Raw genomic sequence first — 22380 nt, 5'->3', positions numbered from 1 at the left:
GTCATCTACAATATTTCAAGTACCAAGGAAAACAAAATACTAGCTTTTTATATCATCGTTTAGTTCTCTAATATTTGTTTCCTCATTCTATCAATTTCATAGCTTTATTTACTCTCCTTCTAACACCACCTATTTCTAGATCATATGCAAGCCTTTCTCCCATAAGATAAATTCATCTATCATTTGCTTGTTTTCTATAGATTCCTAGGTTCCTTATTTTCCTGTGCATACATTTTCCTCTTGAAGCCACTTTAACTCTCTATCTTTGATATCCCCAAGTTCATCCTGGATAGTCACTACAGCAGTCACTGGAATGGAGGTACATGTATCTCCTCATAATTCTAAGTTCAAAGCCAAGTACAGCAATGAACTTTTTCTACAAAGGACCATGTTGGCCTATGTGGTTATGTAGTCTAGATACTTTCTGATAGTCCTACAGGCCAAGCAAAATGCCTCTTCTTCTTTCTCCACAGCTTCATGAGCAACTTCATTCCTCATTCCTGTATACTGCATCTATTTCATCTAATATGCTGTGATTATCTCTGAGTAATGGGGAATATATATATTCCCCAGAAAGAGAGATTGAACGTAAAATAGAAGATATAGCAGATCAGATACAGGTAAACAGCAACCATGAACACATGTGGTGGTCATGAGGATTAATTGTCTGGAGATGATCCAGTTTAAGGAACTATGTCATACCTTGCTTTAAGCAGTCATACCATGCTTGGCAGTTCTCTTTGCTTTTGGCTTTTGTAGCCACAAAAGAAGCCCATATCTTTGTTGGAGACGCAAGGGAACATTTGTGAGATGGTATTTGAAAGAAATATGAAGACATGTGTCGGAGGCTATAATAGTTTGATTCACAGTGGCATTTGCTTATCAGTGTCAAAGATGTATCACACAGACAAAAAAAAAAAACCCACCAATGTCTTCTACTAATAAAGATAAATTAGGTTCAATTAAAATACCTTCTGTTATTTCTTAAGTATAGGGCCAAATTCCATAAATGAAAGGTTCTTGTTGCAGGAGAAAAAAATAGAAAAGAAAAAAATGTGTTAGAAAAACAATTTGCAAAAAACTCATTAGTCCAGAAGTATCCCTGAGAATTCTCCCTCCAGACCTCTAATGGGCCATGAAACATGAATTCAATATAAAATGATTTAACCATCAAGCAGATAAACTGGATTGAATTCTGTTGTTTTGTGTTCTCATTATTTATTTTATTTTTGTAGAATCTGTTATTGTAAATACTATTTGTTTTACTGAAATTCAAAGAAGCTTCACATTAGAAATGGAGTTTCATCTCTTTGAATGAGCTCATTTAGATTGACCAGTTATCTCTGTCTCTGTCTCTCTCTGTCTGTCTCTCTCTCTCTCTCTCTCTCTCTCTCTCTCTGTCTCTGTCTCTGTCTCTGTCTCTGTCTCTCTCTCTCTCTCTCTCTCTCTCTCCTTTCTTCCTGCTGCTCTTCTGTCCTCATTTTGATCATGTTGAAGTCCCACTCTATCCCTCTCATATGCCATCACTGACATACATGATGAGTTCTGTAAGTCTATCAAACTTGCTTTCCAATCCATTATTTTTGTTATTCTAGGCTTGTTGGGAATCATCTTGCTGTTTGTAAGAATACAGACTGCTATGGATCTTAGCATCTGATACTTAAGGGAATGTTTTGCAAGAACTCTATCTATATAATAAATAGCTCACTGAACTTTTTAATGCATATACACAGTGGTGCAATTTTAAAGTAAAATCAGCAGAAACAGATCTATGCTTCCATGTAGAATTGGGTGGGTTCTCTCACTCCATGGTGTCCAGAGACATTCAGGGACCCATTAAAATCTTGTTATGGAAACATCAGTGTATCTTCTGAGGAAAGTAGAGAATATAAGGAATTCTTCCTTTTTCAATTGGGAAAATTCTGTGTTAGCATTCACCAAGTCTTGGACTTGATGAACATAGACAAATCTTGTATATACTAGTGGGTATTTGTAATTCCTGTTTGAGGAAGGTCAGAAGTTTAAGGTCACACTTAATTATATTATTATTGTGAGGATTCTTGTGACTTTGTATTAGAAAAAGACAATCTTTTTTGAAATTATACAGAGAGTATGGAAGCATCTTTTGTGGACATGACCATGTGTTCATGGTCCATCTATCCCATGGTGACTTTCTTTTTCCTCTTCTCCTTGCTCTTATCTTTTCTTTCCTGAGTTCCCCCCCCCCCAGCCTTTGAATCTTTGCTTTACATCCTCTTTTCTATAGGCATCTTTATTTGTGGATAATTTGGAGTATGGAAGTTGTACAATCAAAGCTGGTATACATGAGATAATGCTTCTCTTGAAGCAAGTGAATATTGGGATACAGCATTTTGCATTTGAAAACAGGCAACACCAGACTGACCTCCTATATTTCCTCATTTTTTCTAAATAAGAAGGTTTTTTTTCTTAAAATAAAAAATGACATACAACAGAAACAGTTATGAGAATTATTTAGGTAAGGGTAGCATTAAAAAATCCAATTTTTTGTATTTGGCAGTGATTGTATAAAATATTCTATCATCTATCCTATCTTGGTAAGTTAAGAATTCTATGTCTTAATAATTTTCTATCATAACATGAATTACTGACCTAAAACATCTTCTTAAATCCTAAACAACTTAAGATTAGTTGTGAGACTATCTAGTCTTCAAATCCATCAGATACATCAGAAGTAAAAAATGTTATTTATATAAGTAGGAAGTGCAGGCATGCAACTTCTAAGAATAAGAATGAACAAAGAGTGATTTCTATAAAATTGGAGCATCCATCTTCAAACTTCCCATGTTATATACCTGAAAAACTTTTGTGAAGCAGTACTTATGAAGGACTTGCTCAATCTGTTTTGGTGAAGCTTGGCAGTCAACTTCAAGAATTAATTTGTCCTTTTTGGAAAGCATTCTGTCAGAAGTTGAATCATGAGAAGCCCAGTGGAAACTTGCCATACTTGAAGCCATCTCCAACTAGGGGTCTTAGGTTCTCATCATCTTCTTTGAAGTGGAAAGGGTGTACTACCAGGAGATTATGTGTCTCAACATCAAAAAGGCATTATATTAATAACAATATCTTTAAATGTAATATTTTGTGAGTCTCTGAGGTTTAAGAAGACTATCTATTCATAGCATATCTGAACAAAAAATGTTGCTTGTCACTAGTTACCCATTATATGTGCAACTCAGAATGCATATTTCTCTGATAATCCAGACTAGAATATATCATGAGTTTAATGGTCTAACCATTAACTTTTATTTCTCAGCAGTCCAGAACAGTTTGCAATAGCACTTATTAAAAGGACTGTTATTCAACCTGGCATTTTCAAGTGAGCCACAAGGAACAGTACCTATATAAGAATAGAAAAATGAAAACATTGTACTGTAACAAAATTAACCTTGAATTTTGTATCAGTGTACAAATATTTGTACTAATGAAAACCTTAAAGCTGCATCAGTATAAAATAACATATACTTTCATCTCAGCTCCAAACTTTGTCTCTGTAACTCCTTCCAAGGGTGTTTTGTTCCCACTTCTAAGGAGGGGCATAGTGTCCACACTTCAGTGTTCATTTTTCTTGAGTTTCATGTGTTTAGGAAATTGTATCTTATATCTTGGGTATCCTAGGTTTTGGGCTAATATCCACTTATCAGTGAGTACATATTGTGTGAGTTCCTTTGTGAATGTGTTACCTCACTCAGGATGATGCCCTCCATGTCCATCCATTTGGCTAGGAATTTCATAAATTCATTCTTTTTAATAGCTGAGTAGTACTCCATTGTGTAGATGTACCACATTTTCTGTATCCATTCCTCTGTTGAGGGGCATCTGGGTTCTTTCCAGCTTCTTGCTATTATAAATAAGGCTGCTATGAACATAGTGGAGCATGTGTCCTTCTTACCAGTTGGGGCATCTTCTGGATATATGCCCAGGAGAGGTATTGCTGGATCCTCCGGTAGTACTATGTCCAATTTTCTGAGGAACCGCCAGACTGATTTCCAGAGTGGTTGTACAGCCTGCAATCCCACCAACAATGGAGGAGTGTTCCTCTTTCTCCACATCCACGCCAGCATCTGCTGTCACCTGAATTTTTGATCTTAGCCATTCTGACTGGTGTGAGGTGGAATCTCATGTAGAGACTGCCATATCCAGGGATCCACCCCATAATCAGCATCCAAACGCTGACATACACTAGCAAGATTTTATCTAAAGGACCCAGATGTAGCTGTCTCTTGTGAGACTATGCCGGGGCCTAGCAAACACAGAAGTGGATGCTCACAGTCAGCTAATGGATGGATCACAGGGCTCCCAATGGAGGAGCTAGAGAAAGTAGCCAAGGAGCTAAAGGGATCTGCAACCCTATAGGTGGAACAACATTATGAACTAACCGGTACCCCGGAGCTCTTGACTCTAGCTGCATATGTATCAAAAGATGGCCTAGTCGGCCATCACTGGAAAGAGAGGCCCATTGGACAGGCAAAATTTATATGCCCCAGTACAGGGGAACGCCAGGGCCAAAAAGGGGGAGTGGGTGGGTAGGGGAGTGGGGGTGGGTGGATATGGGGGACTTTTGGTATAGCATTGGAAATGTAAATGAGCTAAATACCTAATTAAAAAATTAAAAAAAATAACATATACTAATGCATCAAAATATCTTATTTGAGAATAATACAAATAATTCATTAATAACTCTAAGTTGAAAAGTAGATTCAATTATCTATCCTTTATCATATTATTTTGTATGATATTTCTATGTTCCCCACTTTTTCTGTTCAAGCCCCTTCCAGTTATCATGAAAGAATGGAAGATAGAGTAAAAACAGAAAAGATAGAAAACGCTGAGTCTAAATTCCCTATTTCATTTCCTTCCTGTCTGGGACTATAACTATTTGTAACCATCTCCTATTAAATGATGACCAGCATCCAATGCCCACTGAAGGACCAAAAAAACAAACACTTCACCTCTTGGGAATAGAGAGTAGTTTCATTATAATTGTTTCCTGTTAACTTTTGGCCCTAGAATTCCTTTCTGGGGATCCAAGAATGTTAGAAGAACAGTTAGTCTTAAGAATGCTAGCTGTAGCATTTGTTGTATAGTCTCCGTGGGATGGAATAATATAGAGTTTAATTGAAGTCCTGTTGGCTCAGCCTAAAATGCTGGATGAGTGGAGTTAGCTGGGGTACACATCCTTCCTTGAAGTCATTCTGGAAGAAAGGCTCCCAACAAATAGCATTGAAGCAGTCTGTACATGAATCAATCATCTTAGCATTCCCAAAAGTGAATCATGTTAGCACTGCGTTGTTGTTGTTATTGTTGTTGTCATTTTCTTTGAATATAATTTCTCAAAAGTAATACATAGCTCTGTACCAACAATATATGAAATGTGCAAGGTATACAATTTAGCTTAAGCTAACTCTTTTCTCTCCATCTGAGCAGGTGAAGGGCATCTGTCTTTTGTAAGTTAGCTTGACTTACAACAAAAACTGTAATGTAAATTTGTATCTATTCCAGTAGAAAAGATGACACGATAAGTCTGGAAGATTTTGTAGTCAAAGAATTATTGGCAAGACAGGTTCTGGGTGGAGATATATACATGTGCCGATCTGTTTCAGAGCTGTTTCAAAAGAGGCTTTAGCATTATATATTACTTACTCCTTTGGTCCTTTTGGTTTTCTCCTTTCTTTGCAGCTAAGGAATTCAGGAGGTCTCACACCATAAAATATGATTATTATTATTTTGGATTGAATCCAGAGCCTTGTCCTACCCTATTTTCTATAGACTGAAACTCAAAACCTCTCTCTCTACATAACAGATCTTTTTATACAGCCAGCAGTTTGAAGACTTTATAGGTATAGCCTGATTCAATTTCTTATCCAGAACTTCATTTTCACCTCTGTAAAAGAGGATGTATATAATCACAATTACCATTGAATATATAAGCATTTTCATTTTAATAAGTCAAAATAAGATGGTAGGGACTTCAAATATTCTCCTCTTCTATGATATAAATGTATCACTATTTGTTGAGACACAGTTTCTTTATGCTCAACTTGATCTGGATTTACTCTTTAGAACATTCTGGCCTGAAGCTTACAAGGAATCTATCTCTGTCTTTGTATTCCAAGTATTGGGATCAAAGGCATGAGTATCTTTACTTAGTATTTATGTATACTTGAACACCTTTATATCACTTTTTTAAAAAAAATTCTTTACCCCTTTCTTGGAGAGTACTATCATGTGTATTTATTTATCCTACTTTTCTGTCTTTCTTCAATTTCCTTCTTGGTATTCAACTTTATTTGTATTCCTTTCCATCTTAGTGGCCAACCAAATCCTGAACCAAATTGAACCTGATCAGATATTTTGGCCTGAGTTATGAATCACTCATTAGACTAAGCCATTATCAGTTCTCCCATGGGAGCTCCATGTCTAAAGAGAATGGTTGGCTAATCAAAGAATCATGACATCCTACTTCATGTTAGTTCTCAATAACTGTTGAACATGGGAGCCATGTTGCCCATTCCCTAAGCAGCCAATTTTGCTGGCCTTGTTACAAAGTAGGGGCATTCAGTGTCTCTGTGATTAGGTTCTTGAGCTTCCAAAGTTGCCTTAGCTCATACTCTGATGACTTGGACTCACAGGGTCTAAACTAGCATATGGTCTAATCCTTGTCTGGAAGGCTTGGGAAAAACCAAACTTGCTAAGGAACCATATATCCTCATCTTCCTAATCAGTACCATTTCTTCCATCTTAAGGAACCAGTGCACCCTTAATCTGGGAATCTGAAATCTCAAATTGGTTTGTAAGTTAATCTTTTCCCACTGTTGGTTCACCAAAATGTTATAGTAAATATTATTTGAGGATTTATATCCCATCTTTGATCATTTAGTTTCCAAATAAAGGACATAATAATCTTTAGTTTTATAATAAGCATTAAGGCACTTAAGCTGAGCCTATAAGAACTCTCTACAGTATTTTTTCTTCTTCCCTGACAATAACCCTTAGATATTTGCCATAGTCTTCATTGGCTGCTCCTATACCAGCAGACCTCATGGCCATGTGTTCCTGATCTACCTACCTCATGGAGACTTCCTTCTTCCTCACTATTCTCTCTCCTTTCTTGTGAGCACACAGACTATGACCTTTGCTACATTCCCCTCTCTTCTTTAGTCATCTTTATTAATCAATCATGGGTAATTTTGGGGGCAAAGTTAACACAACAAAGCTGGTAGACATGAGGATCCATTCACTGGAACAACGAGATTGTAGGGTATAGAATTCGGTATTTGAATATGATCAGGCCAACCTTCTACATATGGGAAAGAATAAGAATCTGGTAGTGCTCAGTCTATGGGACCGATATCTTAGCAGTCCCAACCTGGTGCTGAAGGTCTGTAGGATTCCTGGAAAGCTGCTAGACTTCAAGTTATTAGATTATAGGATCTTGGTTTTGATATCAATGAAGGATAGAAACAGCAACAGCAACAGCAAGAACAACAGAATAGATGTACTCACCAGCAATAAGTTAAGGCAAACAAGCAACAGTGCTTTTTCATATGAACTCTCTATACATGCATCTCTATGTATTTCCAGATGCTGCCCACTCTTGGAGGGATTTTGCTTTCAGTTATTCTTTAGAAATACCTTTACAGATACAAAGACATATCTCTTAGCTAACTCCATATCCAATCAATTTGATAATTGTCTTAGTTAGAATTTTAGTGCTGTGAGAGACCCCATAACCAATACAACTCTTATAAAGGTAAACATCTAATTTGTGGCTGTCTTACACTTTCAGAGGGTTAGTCTATTATAATCATGTCAGGCAGCATGGTAGTATACAGGCAGACTTGGTGTTGGAGAAGGGGCTGAGAGTTATACATCTTGAACTGCAGACATCAGAAGGAGTGTTTATTCTATACTGTCCATAGCCTGAACATATATATGACCAAAAAGACTCTCTGCACAGTGACATACTTCTTCCAACAAGGCTGTATCTACTTCAACAAGACCATACTTCCTAATAATGCCACTCCCTCTGGCCAAGACTTCAAACACAAGAGTCAATGGAAGTCATACCTATTCAGACAAAGACAGTAATCAAGATGAACTACCACAAGTTATAGCAACTATACAATGAGGTTAAAAATAAAATAGGAAAAAAAAATTCCCCATGATCCAAGAGTTGGCTTGGCACTCATACATGCCCTTGCTGATCTTGTAAAGATCATAAAACTTAGTGAACTCCAACACATAGGATCCAGCTAGACAAGAGCAAGGCCATGTCATCACCATGTCTACATACAGACAAAGAGAGGATAGGAGACAACCAACAGAAATGTTGGCATCCTCCGACTAAAGAAGGTAGAGCCTGCCCATAATTTACAGTAGGTAATCCCATTTTCTTTTCTGCGGTGGCCTGTATGTGGTGATTTTCTAATCTTTTATATTTTCTCAGTGTGATAGACTGACCATGTAGTGTTTTTATGATGGAAAAAGATTGATTATGCATTTTTTGCATCTGTAAGGGAAACCTAAAACTGAAGATGACTTACTTGGATGAAAACAATGGTAACCAAGATTCAAAGGAGAACAGATGCTTTGACAGAGGAATCTGGTCCAAGCAGGACCCAGCTTGTAGGATTCCTACTCCTTAGAAAAGCTGATGAGCACCTGTGGTTTATATGGAAAGAGAATGTCAGGTAACACAGTGTCGCTGCTTAAACTGGAAGGCAACTGTGGTTCGAGGAGTCTTTGACTCACCACGAAATTCAGAAGCTCAGTGCTGTTTCATGTGGTAGTGTTCTGAGTACTGCTCACTGGAATTGGATTAAGCAGATACAGAGTGTTTGCTCTAGTTGAAATGCTTGATACAAAGCTAGGTACATACTCAAAAATAAACATTAAGAGTAGCTAAGTTATGATTAACATTTCCTTGATGACTAACAATGTTGAACATTTCTTTAGGTTCATATCAGCCCTTTGTGTTTCCTCAGCTGGAAATTCTGTGTTTAGCTCTGTTCCCCATTTTTTAATAGGGTTATTTGGTTCTCTGGAGTCTAATTTTTTGAATTCTTTGTATATATTGTATATTAGACCTCTATCAGATGTAGGATTGGTAAAAAAAAAAATCCCAGTCTGTTGTTTGCCATTTTGTCCCATTGACAGTGTACTAGGCCTTACAGAAGCTTTCTAATTTTATGTGGTTTCATTTGTCTATTCTTGATCTTAGAGCACAAGCCATTGGTGCTCTGTTCAGGAAGTGATCCCCTGTGCCCATATGTTTGAGAAATTTCCCCACTTTCTTTTCTATTAGATTCAGTATATCTGGTTTTATGTGAAGGTCCTTGATCCACTTGGACTTGAGCTTTGTACAAGGAGATAAGAATAGATTGGTTTGCATTCTTCTACGTGTTGACTGCCAGATGAACCAATATCATTTGTTGAAAATGTTGTCTTTTTATCCACTCGATGGTTTTAGCACCTTTGTCAAAGACCAAGTGACCTCAGGTGTGTGGCTTCATTTCTGGATCTTCAATTCTACTCCATTGATCTATCTGCCTGTCAATGTACAAATAACCATGCATTTTTAAAAACATAATTGCTCTGTTGTACGGCTTGAAATTAGGGATGTTGAGTCTGTCAGAAGTTCTCTTATTGTTGAGAATATTTTTTGCTGTCCTAGGTTTTTGTTACTCCAAATGAATTTGAGAATTGCTCTATCTAACTATATGAAAAATTGAGTTTGAATTTTGATGGGGATTGCATTGAATCTGTAGATGGTTTTTGGAAGATGCCTATTTTTACTATATTAATCCTGCCAATCCATGAGCACAGGAGATCTTCCCATCTTCTGGGATATTCTTTAATTTCTTTCTTCAGAGACTTGAACTTATCGTCATACAGATCATCCACTTGTTTGGTTAGAGTCACACCAAAATACTTTAAATTGTTTGTGGCTAATATTAAGGATGTCATTTCCCCAATTTCTTTCTCATTCTCTTTATCTTTTGAGTATAGGAAGGCTACTGATTTGTTTGAGTTAATTTTATATAGAGCTACTTTTCTGAAGTTGTTTATCAGCTGTAATATTTCTTTTGTACAGTTTTTGGTGTCACGTAACTATACTATCATATCATCTGCAAATAGCTAAGATCAAAATCACAGGAGACAGTAGATGTTGGCGAGGATGTGGAGAAATAAGAACACTCCTCCATTTTTGGTGTGATTGCAAGCTGATACAGTCACTCTGGAAATCAGTTTGGAGGTTACTGAGAAAATTGGACATAGTATTATCTGAGGACCCAGCTATACCACTCCTGGGCAAATACCCAAAAGATTCTCCAACATATAACAAGGACACATACTCCACTATGTTCATAGCAGCCTGATTTATAATAGCCAGAAGCTGTCCTTCAACAGAGGAATTGATACCAAATATGTGGTACATTTACACAATGGATGAAGAATCAGCTATTAAAAGTGATGAATTCATGAAATTCATAAGCAAATGGATGGATCTAGAAAATATAATCCTGAGTGAGGTAACCCAGTCACAAAAGAATACACATTGTATATACTCAGTGATAACTGGATATTAGCCCAAATGCTCAGAATACCCAATATATAATTCACAAACCACATGAAGCTGAAGAAAAATGAAGAACAAATTGTAGTTACTTAAGTCCTTCTTAGAAAGGGGAAGAAAATACTCATGAAAGCAAATCTGGAGACAAAGTGCAGAGGAGAGACTGAAGGAAAAACCATCCAGAGACTTTCCCACCTGGGGATTCATCCCAGATACAGTCACCAAACTCTGACATTATTTTGGATGCTAAGAAATGTTTGCTGAAAGAAGCCTGATATAGCTTTCTCCTGAGAGGCCCTGCCAGGGCCTTACAAATACAGAGGCAGATGCTTGCAGCCAACCACTGCTCTGAGTATGGGGTCCTAAATGGAGGAGTTAGAGAAAGGATTGAAAGAGCTGAAGGGTTTTGCAACCCCATAAGAAGAACTACAATCTCAACCAACCAGACCCCCAGAGCTCCTACGGACTAAGCCACCAACCAATGAGTGGTTCATATGTTGCAAAGGATGGCCTTCTTAGGTATCAATGGGAGGAGAGGTCCTTGGTCCTATGAAGGCTAGATAGATGCCCCCTTGTAGGGAAATTGAGTGCATGAAGTCAGGAGTGAGTGGGTAGATTGTGTCATGGTAACAGAAGTATACAGAAAAGTAGGAGTTCATATGGCAAGATAGGTAGATAGAGAGAAGGGGGGGACTCTTGGTCTTTTGTAGAGACTGACTTTAGTTGTATAAGAAATGTTATATTAATCCTACAATGACCTAATGATCTTCCATCAATAAGATCTACCTTATAATGGATCCACCATCTCTCACATGACAAACTTGGGGATCAAGTTTCTAACATGTAAATCATTGGGGTGACAAATCATAACCAGATATGGAACTGTGGAATGTAATAGTGAGAGGGATGAAAATAGTGGTGTGAGCAGGAAAATTCAGAAAAGAAAAGGCCATAGATGACAAGTGTAGGAGGCTGTCTTTTGACACCTCTGACATTTAAACTCAGGTGCCACATCTTTGAGTCATGATAAGAAACAAGACACCTCTCACCTTCTTGAAGATTGTGGAGCAGATGAAAGAAATTAAAATAATTTAATTGCTGAATGATTACATGTCATTATTTCTATATTAACCAAACACAGAGATATTAAGAAATGAAATGTGAAAGACATTCACATGAATTATTATGTGATAAAACACTAGCACACAAAAGAAATTTTGTTCCTGCCTCAGGCTCATTCATGGTACATCTTCAAACATGCAGGGATTCACTATTCTTGGATATTTTTTCATATTTTTTTAACAGAACCTGAATTTATAAGGCAAATAACAGGAAACCTTCTGAGACCATGAACTCAGGAGCAATTTTCTAGTTCTTTTTAGCTATGAAAGGAAAAGCAGAGAAAATAATCTGTGATAAAAATTTAAAGGTAATATTATGCATATAAAATTCAAAGAGAAGTCCATTAGGGTCAGGGAATGGTCGTTTTCATCATTTTGATGGACATAAAATGGAATTCTCCCAAAGGCAGTGCAGCTGCGTCACAGAAGCTGCATCTCACCAACCTACAGACAGTATCCATCTATTCTTCACTTCTCCTCCCTTTCTATTTTTTCCTTCCTTTCTGCCTTCTTCCCTTCCTTTCTTCAATTTGATCTTTCCAAAAAGATATCAGCCTTTATGAAATGGCAAATCCCCTCTATGTGCCATAACCACAGAGAAGCACCTTTCTTTTTTCTCTTCTTTTCTTTTCTTTTCTTTTCTTTTCTTTTCTTTTCTCTTTTCTTTTTCTTTCTTTCTTTCTTTTGTTTTTTGGGGTTTTCTTTTTTGTTTTTTATTTTATTATTTATTTATTTATTTATTTATTTATTTATTTTTGGTTTAAATTCAAAGTGTTCCATTAGGTTCATGTGTTTGTATACTGGATCACTAGCTGATGATATTGTTTTAGAAGGTGGAAATTTTAGGAGATAGAGCCTTGTTGGAGAAAGTAGTTCAGTGAGGGTGAATCTTGTGTTTTTATTGTATGGTTCACTTTCTGGTCACTCTCTGCTTCCCTACTATACATGTGCTGTGACTAGCTGGATTCCATCTCCTCCTGTGCCTCCCTGCCTCCTTGCAAACACTGTGGAATCATTTCTTGGGGCTGCAAGCCATAATAAACTCTTTCTTCCTTAAATTGCTTTTATCAGGAGACTGTATCACACAGCAGAAAAGTAACTAATACCCACATGCTCTTGTACAGTTGGGACTTACAACTCTGAGATCCTGAATAGGAGAATGCAGGAACCCAGTAATGCCTGTGATTGCAGAAAAGGAAAACATGGACCACAGAACCTTTTCTTCAGTTCAACTTATATCACAATTGTCCATGGGATAGTCACTTGACTTCTGTTGAAGGGTCTACTGTTCTTCTGTGATAAAATATCATATGCCATGTATTTGGAAAGAAAAAAATTCATTTCTGACAGTTCTCAATATTGGAAATTGCAACATGTAAATATACCAAATGGTGATTATCCTTTAGCTTTGTTGTAATGTAGAAGTCATTATATGACAAAGGAACGTAAAGAAGATGGCACAAGCAGACTCAAATTTTTAACTGCATTCCTGGAACTGGGAATTTGTGACTGAAATGCCTCTTGGTAGCCCTATCCCCTAACCCTGGTGCAGGTCCTATGGTGTAGCTATTTCAGGTAAAAAAACAAAACAAAACAAAACAAAAAGAAAAAAAGAATTACAATTAGAGTCAGACTCATTAAGATTCAGAAAGTAAAGAAAACTCATTAGGTGTAAGTAGTAAATATAAACTTACAAGACTCTGGAAGCTCCTAGATTAACAGTATAAAAAGACATGTCCTTAGGTAACAGCTACAATGTGCAGAAGACCCCTTCCCAGATGATAGCCTGGAGAGGAGGCTCACAAATCAGCAGTGCTCTTTGCAAGTGATAGAAAGATGCAGGTTTCATGAATCATCTTCTACACTGCAGTGCATTTTCTAGGGATGCCTCCTACCACCAGTTTCCATTCAACATACTGGATCACTGAGTTCATCTTGGGTGAAAATATTCCTTTGGTTGATTTTTATTGCCATATCTGGAGTGAATAGATAGTTTTGTTTCCCCTTCTAGGTAAAAGTATAGAACAGTCCCCAAAACAGTGACTCATTCATGCCATGACAGCATCTGTTCTTTCTCCATCAGTGACATGGAGATACAACTATCTCTGCTAACCTGTCTCATTTTCAGAATTTAGACAGCTTTTTGTATTCATAGTCAAGGCTTGCATCATCTGCATTTGTGTCATCTTGAATTAGTAACATAAACAATAAAAACAATTATCTCAAGTGTTATTACAGTTGTGCTATTATTTATGGTTTTCTCAACTGGAAGGCTAACAAGGCAAAGATGAAGAATTTCCTATGAGAGAGAAACCCAGAGAGAATTTTGAGCAAAGTCCACAAGACACTGAATAGGGATCACCACCTTTGCTAGCAGGTTCATGTCTTGAAAGGCAGAAAAGAAGTTGCAGTTACTTCTTTGTAGTGTGTTCCAGGTAGTGCTTGATGTTCTGTTGCACCTACTGAACAGTGGCTCTCAGCTGGGAATTAACATGCTGTTTAAGAAACAGAATTATCTTAGTCTCAAAAAGAGCCCAGTGAGCCATAAGGATGGTATCATGCTTTGTCCATGAAATGCTGTTCTCACCAACATCTCTCCTTTAAGGAGTAGCAGATTGGTGTGGCCTGAAGAAGATGTGATAAATGGTTCTCATTGAGCCTTCATTAAAAAACTAAGGAAGAAAGTTGTACTATTATCTCAATCACAGAAGGAAGAAACAGGTTCTGCTCACATGGATCATGAATATGAACACACCTGACTCTATAAGTACCCAGCTCTCAATATTCATTTAATTGTTCATTTGATGGAATGAAAAGTAAGTACCTTTTGTAAACTTTTTCCAGGATAGATTGCTATTCTACTAAAGGAAAACACTAATATTGTATATCTATCTACATATTCTCTCTATTTAAGCTATGCATATTTGACAAGTTTAATCATTAATTCAAAGTATCATGCCATGCCATGAAAGGCATACTCTTTGGAATTAGCTTCATCTGAAGGTATAGCCCAATTTGCATATGTGATTTTAAATAAGAGAATCCTCACAAAATGCAGTTTCTTAATATTTTTGTTTTAAAAAGCTGGCAATAAATGTTATGTATATTAATGGCTACAGTTTTATTCCTTGATATAATACAGTATATAATTTAAATTATTTTATTATTTATTATTTATTATTTGTTTTCTAATTTTTTGCAGGAATACTGAAGAGTTAGGACTTCTACAACTATGCCTGCTGACAGACTTCTTATTCTGGATACTGTGGATTTCATGACAGGAGGATCTAAAGGTCAAAGTCATCCTGGCATACTGTGTGAGTTCAAGGTCGGCCTTAACAACTTCATGTGATACTATCTCAAATTAAAGTAGTAAGAGGCCTGTGGATTTAGCTTAGTACAGAGTGTTTTCTTAGTTTTCATTAGGCCCTGCATTCAATTCTCAGTTATATAAAAAAAGACAGATAGATAGATAGATAGATAGATGATAAGAAAGGAAAAGAAAAGAAAAGAAAAGAAAAGAAAAGAAAAGAAAAGAAAAGAAAAGAGGGGAAGGGAGGGGAAGGGAGGGGAAGGGAAGGGAAGGGAAGGGAAGGGAAGGGAAGGGAAGGGAAGGGAAGGGAAGGGAAGGGAAGGGAAGGGAAGGGAAGGGAAGGGAAGGGAAGAGAAGAGAAGAGAAGAAGACAAATATGGTAGGTCATGACTGGTCCTAGGTATGGTGGAAGAGAATACTTATTATAGATATATGGGAGAGCATAGACAGAGGTGGATACATCTGGGAGACTCCAGAGTGGTCATGACTCTGGACCATGTGGGAAGAGGCAGAAGTGAAAGGAGAGTGGAAAATCAAGTATAGCAGACAGGTTGACAAAGGTATGAAAAGAGGGGCCAATAATTAAAATGTCCAGATTATATAGAGAAGACCTCTGAGGGAAAGACAGCCCAGGACCTAGACTAGAGGATCCAGGGTACAGGGCAGGGTATGCCAGCCATATCCTGTATTAGGGAAGGACTAAGTGATGTTAGAAGAAATGTAGTCAGGTCCACTTTAATATGTTAAGTATGTTCCTCAACTACTAGTCCTGGTTTTCAAACAGAGCCCAATCCACATTTTGATGCACAGCTTCTAGCTGCAGTCTCCAAATGTCTTTCAGGTGATTTGGTGGTGGTGGGGGTAGGGAGGCTTACCTTGCACTACACACTTGAGATCCTCTATTATAGGTGTTATGTTAGTTACTTTTCTAATGTGACAAATACCTGACCAAGGCAATCTAAGGAATGGAGGGGCTTTTGAGTTACAGTTCAGTGGGAGCTAGAGTACTTGGTAGCAATTCAGGAAGCAGAAGTGGAGAGGCAAAGTTTCAGGTATGGGATGGTGATAGCCAGAGATAGGGAGGATCTTCCTGTGACAGGGCAAAACAGAGCATAAGCTCCCTCATATTCTATTCTGTATGAGGTCATTTCTGTTTTAACTAGAATTTGATCTCCTTTATGGAGATTCTCATGGAAATTTTCCCAACTCTTTTCTAGAACCCCAATGTCAAGATACCGAAGATGATTTAGATAATTCTGCTAAATGTGCTGCTTGTGTAGAACTCTCTCAAGCTAACTGCTTATCATAGCTTCCGTTAAACTGCTTGCTTCTCTATGGCCACTATGCTAACATGTCATTGTTGAGGTATATCAATACCTCAGTGAAGATTCAGAAAGCATTGAATTAGAATTTGAATCCCATGGACTTTGAAACAGCCATGAAACAGCTACTCTGTCTGTGTAGTCATCTCTGATGGGATTTCTGCATCATTTTCTATCTAGAAATTAACTGAGTCTAGATCCTGGCTCCCAGAAATATCTAGAGCTGTGATTCCTTGGTGGGTCCAAGATTACCGTCCATAGTAAACATAACAGCTGGTGACCAGGAAGCAGAGAGTGAACCTTAAACCTCTGAAAATTACTAGATCCAGCTAGTAGGTAATGAGGCCAGAACTCATTTACAATGTGTCTATATGTTCCATGTCCCAGGTGAAGGACTGGACATGGTAAAAGGACCTCGTTTTTCCTTTCCATGTTTCCTTGTTTGGATGGTCAAGGTGAAGGAGTGCTGTAGTACAATGGAACCCTACTTCTGCAAAATGTAACTCTAGCAATGGTGCTCTGGAACTTTCTGTAAATTCCAGTTCTTATTAGCATGTCTATGTACACAGTCTTCAAACTTTTGTACATAAAGAAATGAGTTTGAAACATTTGAATGATGTTTATACCAACAGCCTCCCTATTATTTTGAAGAAGAAAAGAAAAAAAAATATTCCAGGAATTACATTTTTTCTCAGAGTGCCAATATGGAAGTTGATATAAAAATTGATGATATGTAAGTTTTGGCATTACATAAATATACATAGACATTGTAAAAGTTCAAGATCACTTTATATATACTTGTATTTCACATTGCTATTTTTATATCTTTATTGCTAATGCTAACCTTTTTGTGTACATTTCTGTCATGGCCCAACATGTTTGCACAGATTGTTTTTATTAGATATTTTCTTCATTTACATTTTTAATGTTATCCCAATTCCTAGTTTCCCCTCCAAAAATCCCCTATTGCCTTCCCCCTCCCCCTGTTCACCAACGCACACACACCCACTTCCTGGACCTGGCATTTCCCTATACTGGGGCATAGAACCTTCACAAAATCAAGGGCCTCTCCTCCCATTGATTACCGACTAGGTCATTCTCTGCTACATATGCAGCTAGAGCCATGAGTCCCACCATGTGTTTTCTTTGATTGGTGGTGTAGTCCCAGGGAAATCTAGGGGTACTGGTTGGTTCATATTGTTGTTCCTCCTATGAGGCTTCAAACCCCTTCAGCTCCTTGGGTACTTTCTCTAGCTCCTTTGTTGGCAGGGTTTTGTCTTTGAGTTTTGTGGGTCTTTCAATTGTGGCTTGGCTAAGGAGGAGGAGAGATACCTCTCTCTGGTTGGATGGGAGGAGGTGGAGTAAGATGAGAGGCAGGTTGAGGCTCCTTTGTTTTTGTAATAGAGACCTGCCCTTGTGTGTGAGAGGGAGGGGTAGGAGGGGCAGATGGCTGACCAGTAGCTCAGCTCCATATAGTTCATTGGAGCCATTGGAGTTTCCCTCAGGAGAACCTTGCTTCCTTAGTAATAAAAGACCCAAAAACATCTGTTCACAGGGTTACAGGGAATAATAATAAATTTGTAGTTTGCTGAAATTACAGTGAGAGTATAATGATCACTCTTACCTTCATTGCTGGGACTTTCCATTTTTGTATTTTGATATCAGAGGAAAGTATTTGATTGGCTTGTTCATAGCCATTATAAATATTACTTGTAAGTTCTGTATAATGTGTTCTGCAAGACTGTGCAACAGTTGAGTTCCTATTAAGCCAGTGCAATATTCTCAAAGGCTTGTGGTGTCTGCATAATGGGGAAAGTCACAACTGTAGGTGATACCAAGAGGAGATGGCCACTTTCTTACTCTTTTCTCCATCTGTGTCTGTAAGTATGAATACTTAATGTATATACATTTGCGCAGGCATGTGTATGAACATCAGAGGATAGATAACCACAGACATTTTCTCAGATTCTGTCTACTTATTTTTTTCTTTTTTGAGACAGAATCCCTCTGTCTCAAAAGTTAGGTTCACAGAGGCCAAGTTCCAATCTAGAATAACTTTGTTCAAGTGAAGATAAAGTGATGACTCTTTACTGGAAGATTCCCAAAATAAGCACCAGGTATATGGTTGTTTCTCTAAGGAGTGATGTCATAATATAACATGACTTCCCTTTCTGAAAGGCAGGCCATTTGACAATTGTAAGAACCAGTGGAAGTCCATGTTGATGACAATTGATATATAACTTAAATTTATGTCTTGGTCATTCTTGTCTAAAATCTGTTGGACAGAACTGGGACAATTGGCCAAAGAGGTTTACTTGTTTATCTATAGTCTCTTCTCATTTTAATTATTGGGATGGATCAGTTTTGCAGTAACTTTTTTTTTGTGTGTGTGAATCAGCTTCTTGTGACACAAATGTCTCCTTTCTCTGTGCTTCTTTTGTGATCCCCCTTCTTAAGAACTTCTGCTGTCAATCATATGACCATGCTTTTCACTCAACTCATTCACTAATGTAGCCTAGCCATTAGTTGTTGCCAAGGATTCTTTGGACACCTACATCTCTAACATCTTTCCTGACCCTTCAGGTTGTAGTAATATGACCTAAATTTATTTCAGAACCTGACCACATATGTTCTGTTACAGGAAAATCAGATTGGAAAAGAGAATGTTCTAAATGTAGAATGTAGATATTTGGCATTTTTGAGCAATTCAACTATGTACTAAGTTGTGTTTGTTTGTAGAGGCTGATCTTACTGCAAGGAGATACTGGGTTGCTTTCCTTATCAGGGGCTGTGAATGATCTCACTTTCCTTTTTACTTCACAGTGGCACCTTCAGACTCATCACTCTTGTGGAACTAAAAATGTCCCAGTAACACATATAAGACAAAACTGCAGATAGTCTTAGCTGTTCATCATCAAATGTCTTGACTCAAACATGATTTTCTAGAAGGTACATTGTTGAGAACTAAAAAAAGGGGGGCCTTTGGGGAAGTGGGGGAGGGGAAAAACCCACACACTCCAGAGTTTACCTATTATTTGGTCTGTCAGGTTTGGGCGGGCTGCCATACACCTTCCTCTCATCCCTGGATGGGCATTCCTCTATCCCACTCTTCACAGGGTGGCCAAGGGGCAGCCCTACCTGGGGACCCCAGAGCTACATTCCTGAAGCCAGCAGGGTTATAGGAAAGAGGGATGAGAGAAGAGAGTTTCCCAACACCTGCAAGAGTGAGCATAGCAGATCTTTATGAACAGAGACTCTCTAGTGTTTAAAAGAGAGGAAAGGCTAGAGAGAGAGAGTAAGGGAGAAGAGAGAGGAGAGGAGAAGACAGAGGGAGAGGAGAGGGGGAGAGTGTGAGGGGTAAGAAGCAAAAGAGACAAATAAGAGAGCAAGGTGGGGCTGAACAGCCCGTTTATGGTCTTTAGTGTTGCTAGGTATCTGGGGAGGAGTTTAGCCTGAAGGTCAGAAGCTTGGACCATTGCCTACATGACTATTGACCAAGCTTCTCTTGTGGGGGCTGTGGGGGTGGTAACTTAGGCAGGAGCCAGAGTTCCAGAAGCATGATGGAACACCTACTGTGTCATAAAGGTGAATTATTACCATTCCCGGGGTTCAGACTTCAACTCAACTGGAGACCAGCCTGTCTGTGCATAGCCCAATGCCCCACAGTACATAGTGCCTTATCATATCTGTTAGCTTCAAGAATAGCAATGGCTTCTGCCTCTTATTGCTCAAATCTCTATAGAAAGTTTAGAAAACAACTAGGCTGTCAAAAGAGTATGTGAAATGTTGTTTCTGTCTTCTTATCATATGTTATAAGAGTGGCTAGTACTTTAGCATACTACTAATAATTACTTTGATATGACAAAATGCACATTGAAAACAACTTAAGGAAAGAAGTGTTCATTTTTCACTCATAGTTTGAGATAACAGTTCTCCATGGTAGATAAATCATGCTGGCAGGGGCATGAGTCAGTCACATGAAATCATAGCCAGGAAGCAGAGAAGTTGCTGTTCTTGCTAACTTTCCCCTTTTAATTCAGTCCAGAACCCCAGCCTATGGGATAGTGGCTTCCACAGTTAGAGTTGGACTTTGTATTTGAATTATCCCAATCTAGAAAATATTCTTCTGGGAGGTGTAACCTGTTAAAATTGCCAATCATTATAAACCATAATACATCAAAAATCACTTGGAAACTTTAAGGCTAAAAGCAGAAGAGAAAATGCTGATCTTGGGAAAGTGGAAAAGACATGGATTTCTATGAACTAGCACATTGAGAGTTTATGAATGTGATAAATAAAATATTTTCAATTGAACAAACATCTTGTAATTATTCCTATTTTTAGAAAAATCATTTTCTAAGGAGAGAAAAAAGTAGATATGTCGTTGCTTCCTTATATGTGAATTATGTCCTGGTCAAAGTAAGTACTTAAAATTTCTAAAGATTCCTTGAAAGCTATTAAAAATTAAGTTCTCCTGTGCAATGAAGCAATTTTCTATGGGATTTGCTAGAGTAGCTTTGTTAATAGAAATTCTGAGGTCTCTCCTGCCTGGAGTCTTTTTCTTGCTGATGTGTTTTCTCCTGGGCATGAAATGTATTCCAGCAGAAACCAGAAGACTGATGAAACCAATGAGTGAATGACACATATGATCCCTGAGAGGATTTTAAAAGGTGTCTGAATTAGACATCTTTCATTAATAGCAGGTGTACCATTATACCCTTATTTCTCTTGGACTATGAAGAGAAGTAAGTCCAGGTGCCACCTTTGTTTGAATGCTGGAAAAGAACAGAGGTTTAGCATTGGAGCTATATGGATGTTCTTAGCATCTGGGCTCAGAATTTTTGAATGATGAATGATGGTTATTTAAGATTAACATTTTTACCCTAAATATTTAGGGGGTGATATAACTATAAAACCGTGGATTTTGATATAGTGATTAAAAATTAGCTTTGCAATAATTACAAAGATCAATTATACCAGTGGTTCTCACCTTTGGGTTATAATCCCCTCAGCAATCCTCTACTCCAAAAAAAAAAAAAATGTTTACATTGTGATTCATAATAATAGCAACATTATAGCTAGGGAGTAATGATAAAAATATTTTTTTGCATGGAATCACCACTACATGAGTGTAACCTTAAGTTTTGTCTCAATTATTTGGCTCTTTTACCTACTACCCTTTTCTACCCAAATCCTTGCCAACTCTCCAAACACTAGATCTGTGAGAATGCAAGTTATACTGGAAAGAGGCCTTAGCGATCCTTTACTACTTCCTGATGAGTTGGAGTGTTGAGTTCCTAGGGGCAACTCCAGTCTTCTTCATCAGGAGTATCTACAACCAGCAATCCAGTAAACAAGCAAGCAGCAAGCTAACAATTCTGCAAAAGCAGCAAAGTAGTAGGAACGAAGAGCAGCATGGACCAAAATAGTTGAGGCAACAGCAGGGGAAACAGCGGCTTCTGCAGCTTCTCAGGTTCTGGCATTTTTATAACCTATCAAGAATCCACTGAATTCCAAATGTAAACTATCTTCAGCTGGCAGAATCATGCCACTGCCAGAGCATGACACAAATCATAGCTACCTGCTATGCACAGTCCAAATCAGCTCAGAATCCCACAATTAGGATTAAACCAAAAAAACAGAAAAAAAAATCCTCACTACACATGAGGAACTGTGTTTAAAAAGAGAATGCTGAGAATCACTACACTATACCAAGAAAAATCCATATTTGTCTTTATATACAGAACCAAGAAGAGGGTATGCCAGTGTCTTGGTCACAGATCATTGCAATGACAAAATATTATGACAAAGCAATTTATAAGAATAAAGCATTCAATCAGGTGTTCCTCACTGTTTCAGAGGGTTGTTAGTCCATGACCATTATGATGGGGAGTAGGAGGCAGGCTGACAGGCATGGGGCTGGAGTAGTAGCTGAGAGCTTACATCTGATCCCAGGATGGTGGCAGACAGGGAGAAAGAAGTTGGGTCTGGTGTGAGCTTTGGGAA

The sequence above is a fragment of the Mus musculus genome, chromosome 1 (assembly GCF_000001635.26).
Source record: "Mus musculus strain C57BL/6J chromosome 1, GRCm38.p6 C57BL/6J".
In the NCBI taxonomy this organism is placed as follows: Eukaryota; Metazoa; Chordata; class Mammalia; order Rodentia; family Muridae; genus Mus; species Mus musculus.
The sequence above is the reverse complement of the archived record's forward strand: the minus strand, read 5'-3'. Positions refer to the sequence as shown.